Here is a 17,175-nt window from a genome sequence, read left to right as displayed (position 1 = left end):
AAAACTAAGGTTTGTAGTGGGAAGAACCTAATCTGGATTCTCACCACAGAGGGCTGCTCACAGGTATTTGGGCCAACCAGATAAGCTATGGGTCTCCCCAACAACCAGCACAGACTTTCCTTAACTAGAAGATAGTTCAGGAAAGTGAGAACAAAGACAGTAAGAGTCCATTCATCATAACTACAATAATGAATAGCCATAATGACAATGGAAGGAGAAAGCAAAGAAAATAAAATGTTTCAAGATGGAGAGGTGGTTAGGAAAAGTGCACACTGATCATTTTTCTTCAGGAAATACTATTGAGAAAAATGAAGTCTTTAACCTCCGATGGCTTCCTGTATGCTAAGCCACAGAAATCTAATTGAGGGACTCAGGTCCACAGAAATCTGCCGTCTGCTCTGGCTTCAGAATCATATCATTACAAGCCTTTGACTTGATTACTGTAAGAAACAAAGAATTACTGCTATAGCATCATTATAAAGACCGTACACCAAAATGATGCTTTTCTAATCTTTGTTTACTAGTCTTTCCCCATTACCTCCAGCGAAGAGATGAAGGAGATACCTCAAGGGACACTGTATTCTGTTTGGTTCTGGGTTTTTTTTTTTTTTTTTCAAATGGATTTTGCATTTCTATTTTAGAAAAGACAGAAAATTGAGTGCCTGTATAACAGACAAGACTCCTGACAATTACTTAGGGGATAGCACTGTAATATTACTGATATTACAATACACCTTTTTATCTTTGGGATTAGGAAAGATGTTGCAGCCATAAAGCTTCTCACAATTATGCTCTTGCATGCTCATTATATTTGCCCATTGCACATTCTGAGACAGGGCAACTGTGCAAGTGTATTATTGTTCCATTTGCCCACAAAGTTTAGCTATGTCAGTATCTGCACAGAATAAACCTTAGCTAAGAACTGGGTCTCCAGGTAGTTTGATGTTTTTCATTTTCTAGCTAGTGGCAGGTATGAACAATTTGACAAAGCCAGCAGGCTTTCAGAGGAGCAAGAGGTAATCTCAAAACTAAGAATCTCAAAACTAAGATGTAATCTCAAAACTCCCTCTGTTCTCTGTTAGAGTAAACTTTATTTAGGGTTGACTTAAACCTCCATCTTTTATTCATCAGGAAAATCCCCATGACCAACATCACCTCCTCTGGTGGCCTTCTCTAGCTCTCTCAAAACAGAAAATGGTCCTCACCTTCTCCTGCACAAGCAACTCTCTTTGCACACAGCTCTCTCACACTTATCACTTCCACTTACAATGACCTCTCTGCAACTCTGCCTCCCCAGTCTGGTTTTTGAAACCCTAGCACCAAGCCCCCATTCCTGGCCCTCAGGAAATGTTCTCTGAAAAAAAATGAATCAATCAATCAATCAACCAAGGATTACAACTAAATGGTCAGGAAGCCTTAGGAACATGGGATGTTGACACCTGCTAGGAGTATAATTCACTCATTAGATATGCAGTTGACACTATAACCACAAAAACAGGACTCCTCAGAGAACATGGTAATTTTTGATTAACCAAAGTATCCAGTATTGGGTGTATAAGCTTTATCTTTTGTGGCAGTTTGCACAGCCTGTAGGGGTAAAATTTAGTAGACACCATGTCAGTTCAAGGAAATAATTATGATGCTACTGCGGATGACAATGAAACAATGAATAAGAGACAATACAGGTTAATTTACCATAAAGCGTAGTAATAAGAGTAGGTTTTATTTTTGGTGATGGCCTTGTTCTGGGGATGGGCAGTGGGTTCACAGGTGTTCATTATTATATTAAAAATAATGAACTACATGTTTTGAACCAAAGACTATGATCAATGATCAATAAAATCTTGTGCTAAAATAAAATTAAAAATAAAGAGAGTGAATCTTCCTACAATACGTAATTCTCAACCTATTTTACAATTATCTATCTTTGGATAGCACTTCAACTTAAGTAGCACTCAGTGTTCTATTTCATGTAATGATTTAGATTTTTCTCTGAAATTTAATAAAGTTATTTGTTAATATGGAAAGTGATAGATAGCACTCAATATCCGTCAGTGAGCTGAACATATGACATAAGACTTTAATTGTAAGCAGATGTTCTATGTTAGGGCACACTATAGACTCATGACATTTGAATCTATACAATAAACTATGTTAAAAATAAATAAAAACAGGGTTCTATGATATTCAGACACAAAGCTTAAAAGGACTTGTGAAAATCAATTCAATCCTTATTTTCCTTCATTCATGAGAAATGCCCTTAATTGTCATAAAAACTAATCCTGATTAAAGTTCAATTCAGAGGACAGAACTGAATTAACCAATGTTCCAACAACAATAAAAAGAATAAAAACTGAGTGATGACTTTACACTTGCATAAGGCTTTACTGTTTCCATGACATTAGAACCTATATTTGTTACCAATGCCAGGATCATTCAGCATGCAGTCAGTAGAGCAGAGCACCCAGTATGAGGTGGATAAATATTCATTAGTGACAGTGACTGTTGACGAAGCTAAATACAGTGCTGTGTATCACTCACTCAGGACTCTATGAACTCTGACCATAAACACTTCATTTTAGGGCCTGCTTAACACTTAACCTACAGAGAGCAACACAATTAACAGGAATGAAGTTAGAATTCAAGTAGAGAGAGCATTCTACCCTTACCTACCCATAGAGGCTGTAATGGTGTCTAAGAAAAATCAGTTAGCTGCAGGTTCGGAGCTAATCTTGAACACAAGAGGATATTTAATCATGATGAAAATTCCATTTTGCTGTTACTCTATCAACCTCTGGGTTACTTAAAATGTGGGTTACAAAAGGCTACCATTCCTGTTGCTTTTACAACAACTGCTCTAAAGGTGAGTCTCATGGATTGCAACCTGTTACACATGGACCTGAGAGGAACTGCAATGTCACCAAATATGGATTAAGGAAAGGGCTTTATTGAGGAAAGCAGAGGCTTGCACACAGCTAGGCTCAGCAAGAGCAGAGGAGAGGAGGTGGGATGACTCTTTGCCCTCTTGAGAGTGGCCAGGGCATCCTGCTAGACAAGCAGTATGGCTTATGGTCCAGCAAAGGAACCCAGTGCCCTTTCCTTGGGACCTCTATTAAGGATATACAGGAGAAAGTGGTCTTTTTTTTTTTTTTAAAGATTTATTTATTTATGATAGACATAGAGAGAGAGAGAGAGGCAGAGACACAGGAGGAGGGAGAAGCAGGCTCCATGCTGGGAGCCCGACGCAGGACTCAATCCCGGGACTCCAGGATCACGCCCTGGGCCAAAGGCAGGCGCCAAACCGCTGAGCCACCCAGGGATCCCCGAAAGTGGTCTTGTTATAGGAAATGCAGACAGGCTCCTTTTGCTAGGTGGGCTATGTTTAGCTGTTAACTGTTAGCATAACTGTCCAAGAAAGCCAGACCCCTAGTATCCAGAGATTTTGAGGCCCAGGTGGGATCACAGGCCTCCCTGCTGGGAGAAAAGCCACCTCAGGTAAGAAGCTGAACTTTGGCACATCTCCCTCTGGCAGAGAGAAGCCCCCAGAACCAGCTGAATCATTGTTGAGGCAATCCAGAGAAGGCATGCATCTAAGGTCATTTGCAGGTACCTGTTTCCTGCATCACAGTATGACCCGTGAAAGTCTGCAAAAGACTGTGAAATAAAATTAGGCTAACTTGAATCTTTCGCTTCCTCATGTCTTGACTTGCCTGTATTACGATGATTCTGTTATGGCTAATGCCAAATAAAGCATTCTGTATCTTCTAGAAGAAGAGGGCATCCTTACCCAGGTTCCTTTCCTTTCTAGAAATAAGGGTAAATATTTCTCTAGAAAGCAATTATAAATCTTGGCTTCCTTTTACTTTGTAATCCTATTATCCTAGGACCAGTGAAAGGAAAAAATAAAACTAAGGTAAGATCACATTTTCATCAGAGCTCCAGACCTGCACACTGCCTCTCCCTCACCAGGTAGCAGACCCTTGGTTTGCCCAACTGGGACTAGCCTCAGGATGCTAAGCTCCTGACCTGAGCCCCTTTTGCCAACAAAATATACCTGCTTCCTGCCCCACCCTAATCACCCTAAATGGTGATTCAATGATAGATAAATCAATCGTCTTAAGCTTTTTCAGGATCTAGTGTGCAGTGCATGAGTAATTAAGGAGTGATGAAAACTCTGGGCACTCAGAGAGGATGTGTTTGTCAGAGAAAGCTTCCATGTTCCTGATTTTCTGCCTGTGGTCCTTTTTATACTTGACTTCAGCTTGGCTTGCTGCCAGGCAGGAGGCTGGACTGTAACACAGCTGATGAGAGTTACCATGTAGCATTCTTGAAGTCCTTTGGTTAAGTTCATATCACCTTTTTGCCCTGATCTCTATATTCTAGCTCTTCTGTTTTCTATTTTGTATTTATTGGACATGTCATTGCTGCAGACCACTAATTTCCTTTACAGAATGAGATTTTGTGTAAACAGATTAGTAATAAATATCCACTTTGGGTGTTGCTTCCTAATAGCTGTTGGTATACATGAATTTCAAAATTGGAGCTCCAGTCTCAAGTTCTTGTTGATTAGCTAGTACATACTTGGTTTGCTATTAACAATGCCACAACAGTGCACTGAACCTGGAACCCAAAAATCTCAGTGTGAGTCCTGATCCTGTATTTGGTTATTTTCCCTAGGTCTCCTCTTTCCTCTATTCTATTGTTTCTCTATACTGAGGAGGAGTGGGGTGTCATGAGAAAAGAAAGGCAAAAGGTGCACACCACAGGAAATCACCAAAAATGCTGCTATATTCTTGGCAACCCTTACAGTCAGAAAAAAACTTTTTGTTAACAAAAAAGGAAATATCATACTAAAATAATTTATTAGCTGATTAAGTACCAAGATAAGTATGACTCAAGTCTCATTAGGAAACCAACTTCTAGCCAACCCTTCAAATCTCTCTTATGGGACCTTTTAATATTCCTTACGGTAAGTTTCGTAAGGTCTAAATAAAACAGATTGCTTGGGATCCCTGGGTGGCGCGGTGGTTTAGCGCCTGCCTTTGGCCCAGGGCGCGATCCTGGAGACCCAGGATCAAATCCCACGTCGGGCTCCCGGTGCATGGAGCCTGCTTCTCCCTCTGCCTATGTCTCTGCCTCTCTCTCTCTCTCTCTGTGTGTGACTATCATAAATAAATAAATTAATTAAAAAAAAAAAAACAGATTGCTTAACCTTGAGCCCAAACCAACAAAATTCTCCCAAGTATTCCCCAAACCCTCTGGGTGAGGGCCTGACAGGTGGGCATGGGCAGGATGCAGGAAGTACAGTATATACTACCTGATGCACACCAAGAAATATCTGCAGCCTTGGAGAACCAAGCAGGTACCTGTCTGGGTTTCCTGAGGTCTCCAAGAGGTGGGAACTAGACCGAGTCACACCATGTTTCAACTGCAGCAAAAGAAATAAATGGCAGCAGTACAATTCCAACAACAAGCAGGTGGCAGTTTTTTTGACATCAAGATGTTATCCTGACAATACAATTAATAAGCTCTAGAAGACAGAATAACACACCTTTCTCATAGGCAAAGAAGTCTTGAAGCTATCAGGCCATCCAGGTATTCCGATTCCCTTGTTTACAGTGGGCATGTGAGACCCCTTCATAATATATATAAATGCATAAATGAGCACAGGAACAGCCAAATAAATGACACTCCTGTCACTGCTTCAGAACCCCTAGAGGACTTAATTAGAACCTGCAGCATAAACGCCAGGTCTTCTGCTTGTCAAAACGCTTCTCAGTTGCTTTTACTTCTATATTAATCAGGCTCTAGCTGGTTCAAGATTTATCATCACAGAATGAGATTCTTTCCTGTTTTTTTAAATATCAAATTAATAATTTAAATCCTTTTTGATGCACCTCTCTGAGATCTAGAATGATTTTTTTTTCCTTCTCAAATATTATGTCACAGTCAATTCTGATAGCTATAGGACACAGGAGATCTTTTCTCATTTAAAAAAAAAAGTCATCAAAATGCCTGAATATTTTAAGTATGACTGTATGATGAATTGTCCTAAATAAACCATTTAGAGATTCCCGATGTGCTATGGGATTTGGCAACAAAACTGAATGTCCCACATATACAAAAGTACCATACATATTAGAAACAGCCTGCCTGCTCCAGAGTAAGCTCAGGTCGAAGACCGCGGCTGCCTGCCACATCATTCTCCCTTCACACGGACTAGTACTCCCGCCCTATACAAGATACCTCCCTCTACACAACTTCCCAGGTGGATACACAGTATCTCTGCCAAATACAGGCTAAAAACTACTGCCCTAAATATAAGTCAATTATAAAGTCTAACGATAGATGTGTAACTCTTTCAGATACTTCTAAGCAATAAAAAGGATCTTCTTAGGTTGCTATAGGCTCAGATTCTGGCAGCATGTTCAGTACCACTGTCCTTAGAGCTACAGACTCCATTAACGTAATTTTTCTCTAAGCAGGAACCAGTTGATTTCTCTATCACGAATTGTATTTCAAGCTGGGTCAACGCCTCTGTAGTATGAATTAGCTGTGAGCTATCACAGCTATAGCTTTACCATCTACTTGTACTGCTTTCCTAGCTACAGTAAAAATCTAGTTTTCCCAGGCCTCCTGCTTCTTGGATAGTGTAGGAAATGTTATAGTTCTGCTAAGACAGAAGTCAGTGAAAATTGTATGAGAAGTAGAAAAAATGTATGTATGTATGTATGAATACACACGTGTGTGTGTATTACTGCATCTATAGCCCTTATCTGCTTGTAGGAGAAGCAGGTTGCTTTCTTTTTCAAAGAGAGCCACATTACATTACGAGGCTCTACCTAAATACAAATTGCAAGACAACATAGACCTTTTCCTTTTTATTTCCTTGCATTTCCTTCCTTGAATAATTTCTGAGCTCAACTCCTGATCTGCCACACAGTGGCTTTGTGACAGTTGACAGGTTACTTAACTCCTCAGAACCCCTCTTGAGAATGGAGATATTATCATCATCTGATTCAGAGAGTTGCTATGGGGACGAAGTAAGTGAACATCCATGTAAAGTTCTGGGTGTTCTACTCACTTGTGTTAGTGAATTTTCCATTCCTGCCTTTCTTCAGGAGTAAGATTATCTGAACCATTATATAAACACTCTTCCTTCCAAAGCACAAGCTTGAAAAAAAATCAGCTTTTCATCTCTGTCCATCAGTAAATGATACTCCAGACATACAGAGAGTGCACAAACATGAAAATGTTCGCTCTTAATAACAATGGTGGTGGCATCAAGGGAGTCACATAATAGACAATATGTTTTAAAGTAAGGAGTTATTTTCCAAGTATTGACCTACCAACTTTCTACACACCAAGTTCCCACAGCAGTCAAGAACATCTGAGACCCTGGTTAGCCTCAAGTTTCCACTGATGGGGTACTAATTGTTTTCAAATAAATGCCTCTAGTGTGCAAGTTGTCTATGTAGAATGCAAGCAGATTAAGCAATGGTAAACTTAACCCATCATTCTGATGTCTACAATGTCATGCTTCAGAAGATTCCAGGAAGGATCTGGTTGGAACCAGATTTAAAATCCAATAAAAATATTTAATATTTGAATTGCAAAGGTATCAATCACTGAATACCTCCCTCAAAAAAATAAACACAATTCCATCACTGCTCCCTGCAACATTTATTTTCCCTGAAATGATTACATGTTCAAAATACATGCAGGCACAAATAACCATCACACACGTGCACTCCACTCCCATGATACAAAGTATTTTCTTGTGAGAGGCTCTTTAATTTTGTGTTTTCCTTCTTTATTTGCAACCTGTTTTTAGGACTTTAAAATGAGGTGTTTTAACAGCGCCACCTTGTGGTGGAAAGCCATTTCAACTCCATCTACCCAGTCTCTTTTCCCCCACCTTTTCTGTTCTGCAAGTGTTTTGTTTTTTTTTGTTTTTTTTTTTTCATTTGTATTCATTAATCATTTGTCAGCGTTGGTGTTACTGAAAAAGACAGGATTTCATCAAAACAAAATAGACCATTAAAAATACTAACCAAAAAGCAATAATGTGGACAGAACAGTAGAACCTGTACACTTAAGAATATGCCACTCTTCAGGGCAAGAGATGCAGCTACAAATCAGAGATTTATGAAGAAGAAGGGGGAGAGAGAGAGGAATCCCAAATGGGTTTTAAAGGGAAAGCTAACCTGATTTAAAGCATTTTGGCTAGTTTTCTTCTTATATCCACTACTACATTTTCTGTCCCCATTGCCAGTCTGAGATCCAAGCAGCTTAGAACAGCAATCAAATGCTTCGCAGACACAAACAGTGGAATATTAAAGCCGTTAATATTCTTCTCACAGCAGCAGGAGCCAAAGCCAGGTGCTAAAGGAATCAGCTGTTTATGAAGAAATAATCCAATATCCCTGCCTACCTTCTTTCCTTCTCATTTCTGCTTCCTCTCACTAACTACCAGCATTCCTTTTCCCAAGAGCCAGAGTGCTACTTGAGGAAAAAAGTAATAATGCATGACTTTTTTCCCCCCCTCAAGCACCTCAGCACTAAAAGTGTAAACCTGCATTAAGAGCTTTTATGCATGTGTGGCCAGTTGGTCACTGAAATAGGTAAAACATATATATTTTTTTAGTATTAGATCATTAAGTCCACTGAAAACTTCATTCAGCCTCTGAAAGCCCTTGACTATTTCAACTTTGAAACAGACCATGATGTGTATCCACCTGATGAAAAAGAGTAGAGAGAAGACTTGAGAATGAGAGCCAGCGAATGCCTGGGTCTATCTAAGGGCACCCAGGCTGCAGAAGGAGCTTCCCTCAGCAAAGAGGCACAAAGGGAAGGTGACCTTCTGATTTAAAAGTCAAGGTCAGATATACCCACATATGAGCACACACACATGTGAATACACAAACACACACACAGGGATAATCGTCCAGTCCATGGGCATAATAGGGTTCAGCCCCAGCTCCTTGCATTGACCTTCCATAGAAAAACATTGGTCTTCTAGGGCCTCAGACCTGAGACCAAATCTAGGGATGGAAGCATGGGATAGAGGACTCAAAAGTCAAGTTGTCAAGTTTGTGGAAGATAAAAGTGAGAGAAGACAAATTGCGTCTCCACACGATTTGTGTGGAGATTTTGGTTAATAGAAATCTTAGCATCGGCATATGCCAAGCCAGGGTTTAAAATACTGGGGGAACCATGTACTGTGAAGAGGGAGAGACAACAGGAGCAGCCAGAGGAAGCTCTGAGTGGGCCACTGTAATCACCAAACCCAAATCATGATTCCGTGAGTGCAGAGCCCTGGAGGACTGCCAAAATCAGACATGCATCCTAGCTGACCTTTCCAGGTCTCAGTGACTCCCAAACAGACTGAAGACTGTGACTGAGGAGTGAATTCCTTTTCCTTCCTGGTGACCCTGCATTACTTTCCAGTAAGTTCTCCCATAATACAATTGTTCCTTTATCTGCACAGGAAGGGTATTTGTGATTCCTTCTGGAAACTGGAGCACTGTGGGTGCCAGGCTCACTGTCTTGGCTGCTGGCTCAGAGTCTGACCATACACAACCTGGAAGGAAGCCCAATCATGTGTGGGCCGTGATGCAACAGCCCAGCTCACCACCAGGCTGGGTGGTGGTTTTAACTCTCTAGGACCCAGCAGCCTTTTAGTGACCAACAAGTAGAAGTCACTGTAACTACAATGGTATAAAAAAAGGAGGTCAGCAAATTTAGCCCCCAGGCCAAATTAGATCTGCCACTGTACTTTATTTATAAATAAAGTTTTATTGGAACACAGCCATGCTCATTCATTTTAGTTTTCTCTATGGTTGCTTCCACATAATGGCAGAATTGAACAGCTACAACAGCAAACACTGGCCTGCAAAGCCTACATTACACTATATGGCCTTTACAGGGAAAGTATGCCAACTTCCACTTTAACAGAAAGATCCTCAAGAAAAGATAGAGTGGTGTACCACAAGGACCAGGAGAAGGAGACTCCAAAGGCTAGGGGCTAGTCCTGGCTCTGCTAAAACTACATGGATCTCCAGCTCTGAGTAACTCTGAATGACTCTGCTAAGCTGCAAAAGATATAACAATTCTGTAATTTATGCATCTGTAATACACAAAGTTTCAGATGCCAATTTTTCTGCCTAATAATGTACATTTTACAAAAAATGTCATTTTTCTATTTGTAATCCAAAGATTGGGATATTTAAAATCATTATGTTAAAAACAATACCTAGTGCTTAAAAAGGAAGTATACCCACACAGGCACACATATACACACACACCAGAACAAGCCATCCAATGGATACAAGAATAGGGTTTCACATCCAAACCTTAAACTGACCTTCTATGGGAAAGGCATGTGTCTTTCTGGGCCTCACCACTTGCTCAGAGAAAGCCGCTGCATCTAGGGCCTCACCATCTGTAAAGCTGTGATCAAAACATCACTATCAGTTACCACCTAAGGCACAGCTGTAGAATTATGGAGAAGTGTTTTTACAAAACTGAACAACTGTCTGAGTCTGTCTCCTGACTAAAGGAATAAGAATCCCTAATTCACAAAACATTTCATACATTATAGCACATTTATATAAAATTCAGTTGATGCTATCCTATTTATTTGTATTCCATACCATCTGGCCACTTTATGAGACTTGCAAATAGTCTTCAAACATCTTTCAAGCTAAGAAAAACATGACATAGTGAAGACTGTTTTAAGTCAGGGCTCTAGTGTGGGCTTTCTTCAAAAGCAGAGCCTAAGACAAGATTTTTGGGAACTGATTTATTTTGGGAACTGATTCCAAGGTACAGGAGTAAAGGACGAGGCCAACTGAAACAGGGAGGGGTGGGGAAGCCAATCCAAGGACCCTTTGTTGAAATGGTCACTGGTATGGGCAATTACAATTGGACCTCCACCCCTCTGGGATGCTTTGAATTGCTTTGTAGAATGAACCTTGATGTCTTCCTTGGGAATATGGGGACTTGTATTTTTTATTGAGCAATTATCACCGCTGCTCCACAGGATTTAGTTTACTCCCACTTCCAGTGTGAACATGGTGCAGAATGAGTGGCCTGGTCTCCACAAGCAGAAGCATGAGAAAAGCCCCAGGTCAAGAAGCAAGTTAGGTGGTGCAGGTGAGACAAGGAGCTGTTGGGTCACAAGTGCATATGGTTGCTATAACAATGACTAGAGTCAAAAGGTAGGCAGGGATGCCTGGGTGGCAGAGTTGGTTAAGCATAGGACCCTTGGTTTCAGGTCATGATCTCAGGGTCATGAGATCAAGTCCCACATCAGGCTCCATGCTCAGCATGGAATCTGTGTAAGACACTCTCTCTCCTTCTCCCTTTGCTACTCCTGACCCCTCGCACTCACTCTCTCAAATAAATAAACCTCTTTAAAAAGTAGGCTAAGAGGATGTAAGAGCACAAGAAATGACCCACACAATATATAATGCTTAAATTTTACTACCCCATCCTCTTAACACACCACTAAGTAAGTCAGCATGATCACAATATTCCTTCAGGCAAAATCAGAAGAGCACCTGTCTCATGCTAGACACCAGAAATAAAGAGATGAAGACACTGTCCTTGTGTTCAAGAATCCCACCTTAAAGGAGGATATAATTCTGAAAATAAGTCATCTTAATGCTTTCAGATCAATAATACCAGTTACTATACAAATAGATCCTCCAACTTCTATTGGATGGGGAGCAATGAATGGAGGTCAATACAAAGGAAGTCTTCTTGAGGATTAAGGAATGCACTTATTCTGATGAGCACTGGGTGATACATGGAACTGTTGATTCACTATACTGTACACCTGAAACAAATATCACACTATACTGGAATTAAAATGAAAATTTTTTAAAGATTGCATTTATTTATTCATGAGAGACTCAGAGAGAGAGAGAGAGAGGCAGAGGGAGAAGCAGGCTCCCTGTGGGGAGGGGAGCCTGATGCAGGACTCGATCCCAAGACCCCAGGATCACAGCCCAAGCCAAAGGCTCAACCACTGAGCCACCCAGGTGCCCCTAAAACAAAAATTTTTAAAGAAAGGAAGTCTTCAGAACGCGGGTGATGCCCAAGAGATTTGAAAGGACTAACATGAGTTTTTCAGGAAGTAGAACAGAATAAGAGAATAAATCATCTATGTAGACTCACAGTTAATTGAAGTCAGAATGAGTACAGGAAAATACAAGGACTTTAGAAAGGATAAGACCTAGGTAACACATGGGAAAAGGGTCATCCATAAAGAGACAGCAGGGCCCAGACCATGAAATCCTATGTCCCTTCTTACACACCTTGAACTCCATTCCATGGACAACAGAGGGAACATGTTAAGATTATAAAAAAGGAATGGAGTTATTCAGTTTGTTTTTAAGGAGAAAGATAACTCCGATAACATCATGGAAGGGAGTTTATATCATCTCAAAGGAATTTCAGCAGTAAATTAAACTCTATGTATCCTGATGATCCCAAGATTAAAATAATTTAGCTCCGTCAAACATGTCAATTCATAGAACACACAATAACTTATTTTTCTGTAAATATACAGAACATTATGGCTAAATTTAACACAAGACTGAACGAAAACCACTGCAAGCCTTCATCAAAGCAGAGACTTTTGTGAGAGTGTAAGTCTGTTATTTATTATTTAATGTTCACAGCACTGTAACGCAGGCCTAGAAATAATTTAAACCACTGGTCATTTCCCTGGCCCTTAGCTTCTGCAAAGCAAAATGAATATTCAGGAAGACTAGTGCCAGGACTCAGTCCAGAAATGTAGGTTTTTCCCACCCTAGTGACAAGAAAATCAGCCACCATAAACAATGAGCATCTGGTAAAGCTGACTTCCTCAACTTAAATTCAGCAAAACAGCAGACTAGTTCTAACACTCCTTCTATGAATCTGTGTGCCAAATACAAGATGCAGAGTCCTATCAATGAAGAAGGCGGCAAAGACAGGAAATTGAACATGATGGGACAGACTCAGACAAGAGAAAAAAAACTTAAAGGACCAAAGAATTTGCTGTGCCTCAGTTTCCACATTGCCTAGAATGAACAAATGCCCCATTTCTCCCTTTGTCAAACTGGGACAGTAAATGATGTTGATGTTGAGTGGCTAGAAATAAGGACTCCGTTCTAAAGAGGCATCCAGAGACCATCAGCTTGTGTTGAAACCCCTACCCCATCTATAGCCAAGGTCTTCATTTATTTCAGAGCCATAGCCCACACTGGCAGCCTGGTAAGACCTATAGACCCTTTCCTATTTCTATTTTCTAATGTATTTGGAAGCATAAAATTATAATGAAATGCAATTACCAAAATATCAACAACAGCTTTTGTGATAAACTAAAACATGTGTTTGCTTCTCTATCAGTGTTTCAAATATCAGGACTGGTGACTCTGATAACTAGCATAATTTCAATGTAGTGATAAGCACAACTTATATTTTGAAATATCTGCAACATTGTGAGGCAATATGAAGTACCGGTAATTTCTATTGGTGACAAACTCTTATGCACTTCTAATATTGCTATGGTCTATTGCCTACTAATAATTGATGCATACACTAAAGTTACACCGGGGGCCGATAAGACTGAAGATGTAATTCACAAATCCCCAGTTGAGACTGCTATCCACACTTCTGAATGTATGGCTTCTGTGTTTCAATCCTTTCCCTGGAAAAAAACAACTCTTAATTTCAAAGAACTCCTCAGATCTCCATAGGATAAAAGTTGTATTTTTTTTAATTTTTATTTATTTATGATAGTCACACAGAGAGAGAGAGGCAGAGACACAGGCAGAGGGAGAAGCAGGCTCCATGCACCAGGAGCCCGATGTGGGATTCGATCCCAGGTCTCCAGGACCACGCCCTGGGCCAAAGGCAGGCGCCAAACCGCTGCGCCACCCAGGGATCCCCAGAAGTTGTAATTTTTTAAGTGAATAATTGAAAACAGGTAAAATAACTAAAAGCTACCACAACTTTATTTAGAAATATTTGTGTTTGATAAATCACAATCCCATCTTCACATATTAGATCTAGAACAGTACCCATATTTCCATATGTACAAGACCATGTATTCAGGCTACAAACAATGCATTAAGCAATAAGAATTTAGACAGCTGTGTTTTAACACATTGACATCAATTTTGAAAAAAAACATATAATCTCAAGGATAAGGTATAGACTTTGACCTCTTCCTATAACCTTGAACAAATGAACTCAGTTTTCTCATCTGTAAGATGGGTGTTAAAATTATATTGACTTCAGAAGATTATTATGAAAAGTAAAATGAGTCAAAGTGTTTTTCTACAAAATGAGTCATAAATCATTAAGCAAGACATAAAATCCATTAGCATGTCACAACCAGCATTTTTAAAATGAATAAAATGGGAAATACCAAAGTGTATTACATATAGTAAAAAAGTTTTGTGAAACTTTTATTCCAGATATATAGGTATAACTTAGTCCTATCTTACAACATTACTTTTTTAACAGATCATAAAGGTATTTTTTAATACTGAAATAAAACATACAAAGCATATAGTGGAACACATGGCACACATCAAACTACCACTAGTGATAACAGTAAATTATCGATGCCCCAGAGGTCCAGAGTCACATATTTGGAACCACTCCTCTCAAGACCTGGCTTGCTAGGAATGTGTGAGACCAACATTTTCAACATATTCTAATCCTACAGAGGGATCGGAGAAGACTTGCCAAGGAGAGAGCAGAAAATATAAACGGGACTCTAGAAAAATAAGAGAGTTTTATTTAGCTTACCTCAAAAGACCATTTGAGTACTTTCTCTGGTAATAACTAATCATGTGATCTCACACAAGTTATTTAACTTCTCTGGATCTCAGCTTTCTAAAAATTAGAGTAATAATAGTAGTTATCTCATAGGGCTGTCATGAAGATTCAATCAGTTAAATGTAAAAAGTACATACTATTAATGGCACATAGTAAGCGTTCAGTAAATGATAGCTGCCATTAGAGTTACTAGTATTATTATTATTACACTACTAACAATAGGCAAAACTACAATTTGCAACCATTTTTCTACTCCTCCCCCCACAGCTTGAAATGATTATTCCTACAGCAAAGACTTTTTTAAACCAAATAAAAGGCCTCAAACAACTTGATTTTTAGTAAGTCCTTTATATATTATCACCTACATTCTTCTTTTCTCTGAGATCTAAGTTATTTTCCAGACTTATTTTTTATTTTTATCTTGTGTGGCTGACAGAGGGTGTGTGTGTATAAAGTTCACATCCTAACCATATGCTGAAATTTTATCAGGAGATCCAATGTGCTAATCCCAGCTTACTGGATGCACTACTTCTTGCTTTCACGTGGAAAATACCATATAGAATTGATGTGACCCTTGCAAAGGGCAGTTGAGCTTCTCTAATATTCACAGACATATTGGCCCCTGAATTAAATCTGGGATTTAATATACCAGAGCCCAATCCCCTGACAGAGCCTGGTAAGCGCCTGACTGGAAACAGACTTTCGAGATGACTGCCGAGTTTCTAAATCACTTCACCCTTTCGTCAAGCCACAGAGCAAGTAAATGGTGGAATAATTCAGAACCTCAGACATCAGGGAAAAGCACACACTCCAGAGAACAATTAGCCTCTCCAAGGCTGCGTTTCTTCTTTGCCCTCCCCTTGCCTAGAAGTGTCTTTTAAAATTGTGAGGCACACACCATCCTTCCACTCACAGTCCTGTTCTTTTCAGGCTCATTAGCCAAAAAGGGTTTGGAACACCACCCACACAACATGCCATCCAAACCCCTATGCTCTGTGTCTCCTCTAAGTCTCCAGAGGTAAACATTTCTGATCCAAAGTAAATAAACTGCCTACAGGGCTGGGTAGAACCTCATGAGAATAAGTAACTGCAACCAAAAACGGGGCCAAGAAAAATGGACAATAGCAGAAAGGGGTTTTCCCAACTTTTCAATATGAAAATTCTCTAAAATGAAAGCGGACAGACTTGTATAAGCAGTATCTGTATACCCACCACACAGATACAACTTTATGTTTTGGCATTATCTGTGTGTGTATCCACTCCATTGTGTGTGTGTGTGTGGGGGGGTGCATGTATTTATGTTTGCTTTGAAATCGTTTGAAAATAAGTTCCTGATATCATGATAATTCACCCCTAAATATTTCAGCATGCTTCTCAGAATGACATTCTCCTATATATTCTCCTTTTGATAGAAATAATCACATCTAAGCAAACTAATTCCGTAATATTTAGTATTAGCCCACATTCCCATCTCCCTCCTCATCCTATACTCTTTAGGCCCCTTTAATACAGAGCAGTCTTCCTACCTCTTATTTCAATGCAATGACTTTTGCATGTGTCCAGCCTATGTCTAGTAGGGACAGCAAACTGGGCTTCCCATCACACTCAGAGTGGAGGACTAACTCCCAGCTCCATTCTTCCACTACACTTCACCATTGGTCACTTCACTGTGGCCACGCTGGCCTCTCTGCTTCTCCCTACATGCTAACAACATGCCCAACTCAACATCTGGGGCCTGCTTCTTCCCTTATTGGAATGCTTTTCTCCCACATATCTAAATGGGTGCCTCCAACCTCCTGCAGGTCTTTGCTCAGAAAAATCTATATTGAACATCTTTTTTTTTTTTAAGATTTTATTTATTTATTCATGAGAGACACAGAGAGAGGCACAGACACAGACAGAGGGAGAAGCAGGCTCCATGCAGGGAGCTCAATGTGGGACTTGATCCCGGTACCCCAGGATCAAGCCCTGGGCCAGAGGCAGGCGCTAAACCGCTGAGCCACCCAGGTGTCCCATATCTTGAACTTCTTAATTAAAACTGCAAACTGCTTTCTCTACCTTGTTTTTTCTTCACAGTGTATTTCACCATCTAACTTTCTAGGCATTGTTTTTTTGCTGATCACTTTTCTCTCCACCTGGAATATACCCTTCTCCAAGACTGGATCTTTGTGTGATATGCTCATTGCTGCATCCCTGCTCCTATATAGTGTGGGGCTCTACTCAATCAACAAGTATTTATTAAGACCCACTGCTATGCTCCCGACACTGGCAGAGCAAGCAGGACCTGCTTGAAGCTGACACAGCCTGGATCTCCAATCCCTGATGCCCCAGGGC

General features: G+C 40.1%; 1 protein-coding gene across 20 annotated transcripts in view; it reads right to left on the bottom strand.

Moving 5' to 3' along the window:
• LOC144314196 (uncharacterized) overlaps positions 1–17,175 on the bottom strand; it is a 492,303-nt gene that overhangs the window by 462,680 nt on the left and 12,448 nt on the right. For 15 of the 20 annotated variants that reach the window (XR_013379994.1, XR_013379980.1, XR_013379993.1 and 12 more), the window contains exons 2-3: positions 14,812–14,898; positions 10,367–10,452 (exon numbers count right to left, since the gene is read on the bottom strand). The exons of 3 other annotated variants lie outside the window; for them this stretch is intronic. The gene's annotated coding sequence lies outside the window, so the exon portion shown is untranslated. The remainder of the gene's footprint in view (positions 1–10,366; positions 10,453–14,811; positions 14,899–17,175) is intronic. 2 more of the 20 variants (XR_013380001.1, XR_013379988.1) reach the window with 1 other exon arrangement.

The sequence above is a fragment of the Canis aureus genome, chromosome 5, assembly GCF_053574225.1.
Source record: "Canis aureus isolate CA01 chromosome 5, VMU_Caureus_v.1.0, whole genome shotgun sequence".
Lineage (NCBI taxonomy): Eukaryota > Metazoa > Chordata > Mammalia > Carnivora > Canidae > Canis > Canis aureus.
This window is presented reverse-complemented; position numbering and strand designations above follow the sequence as displayed.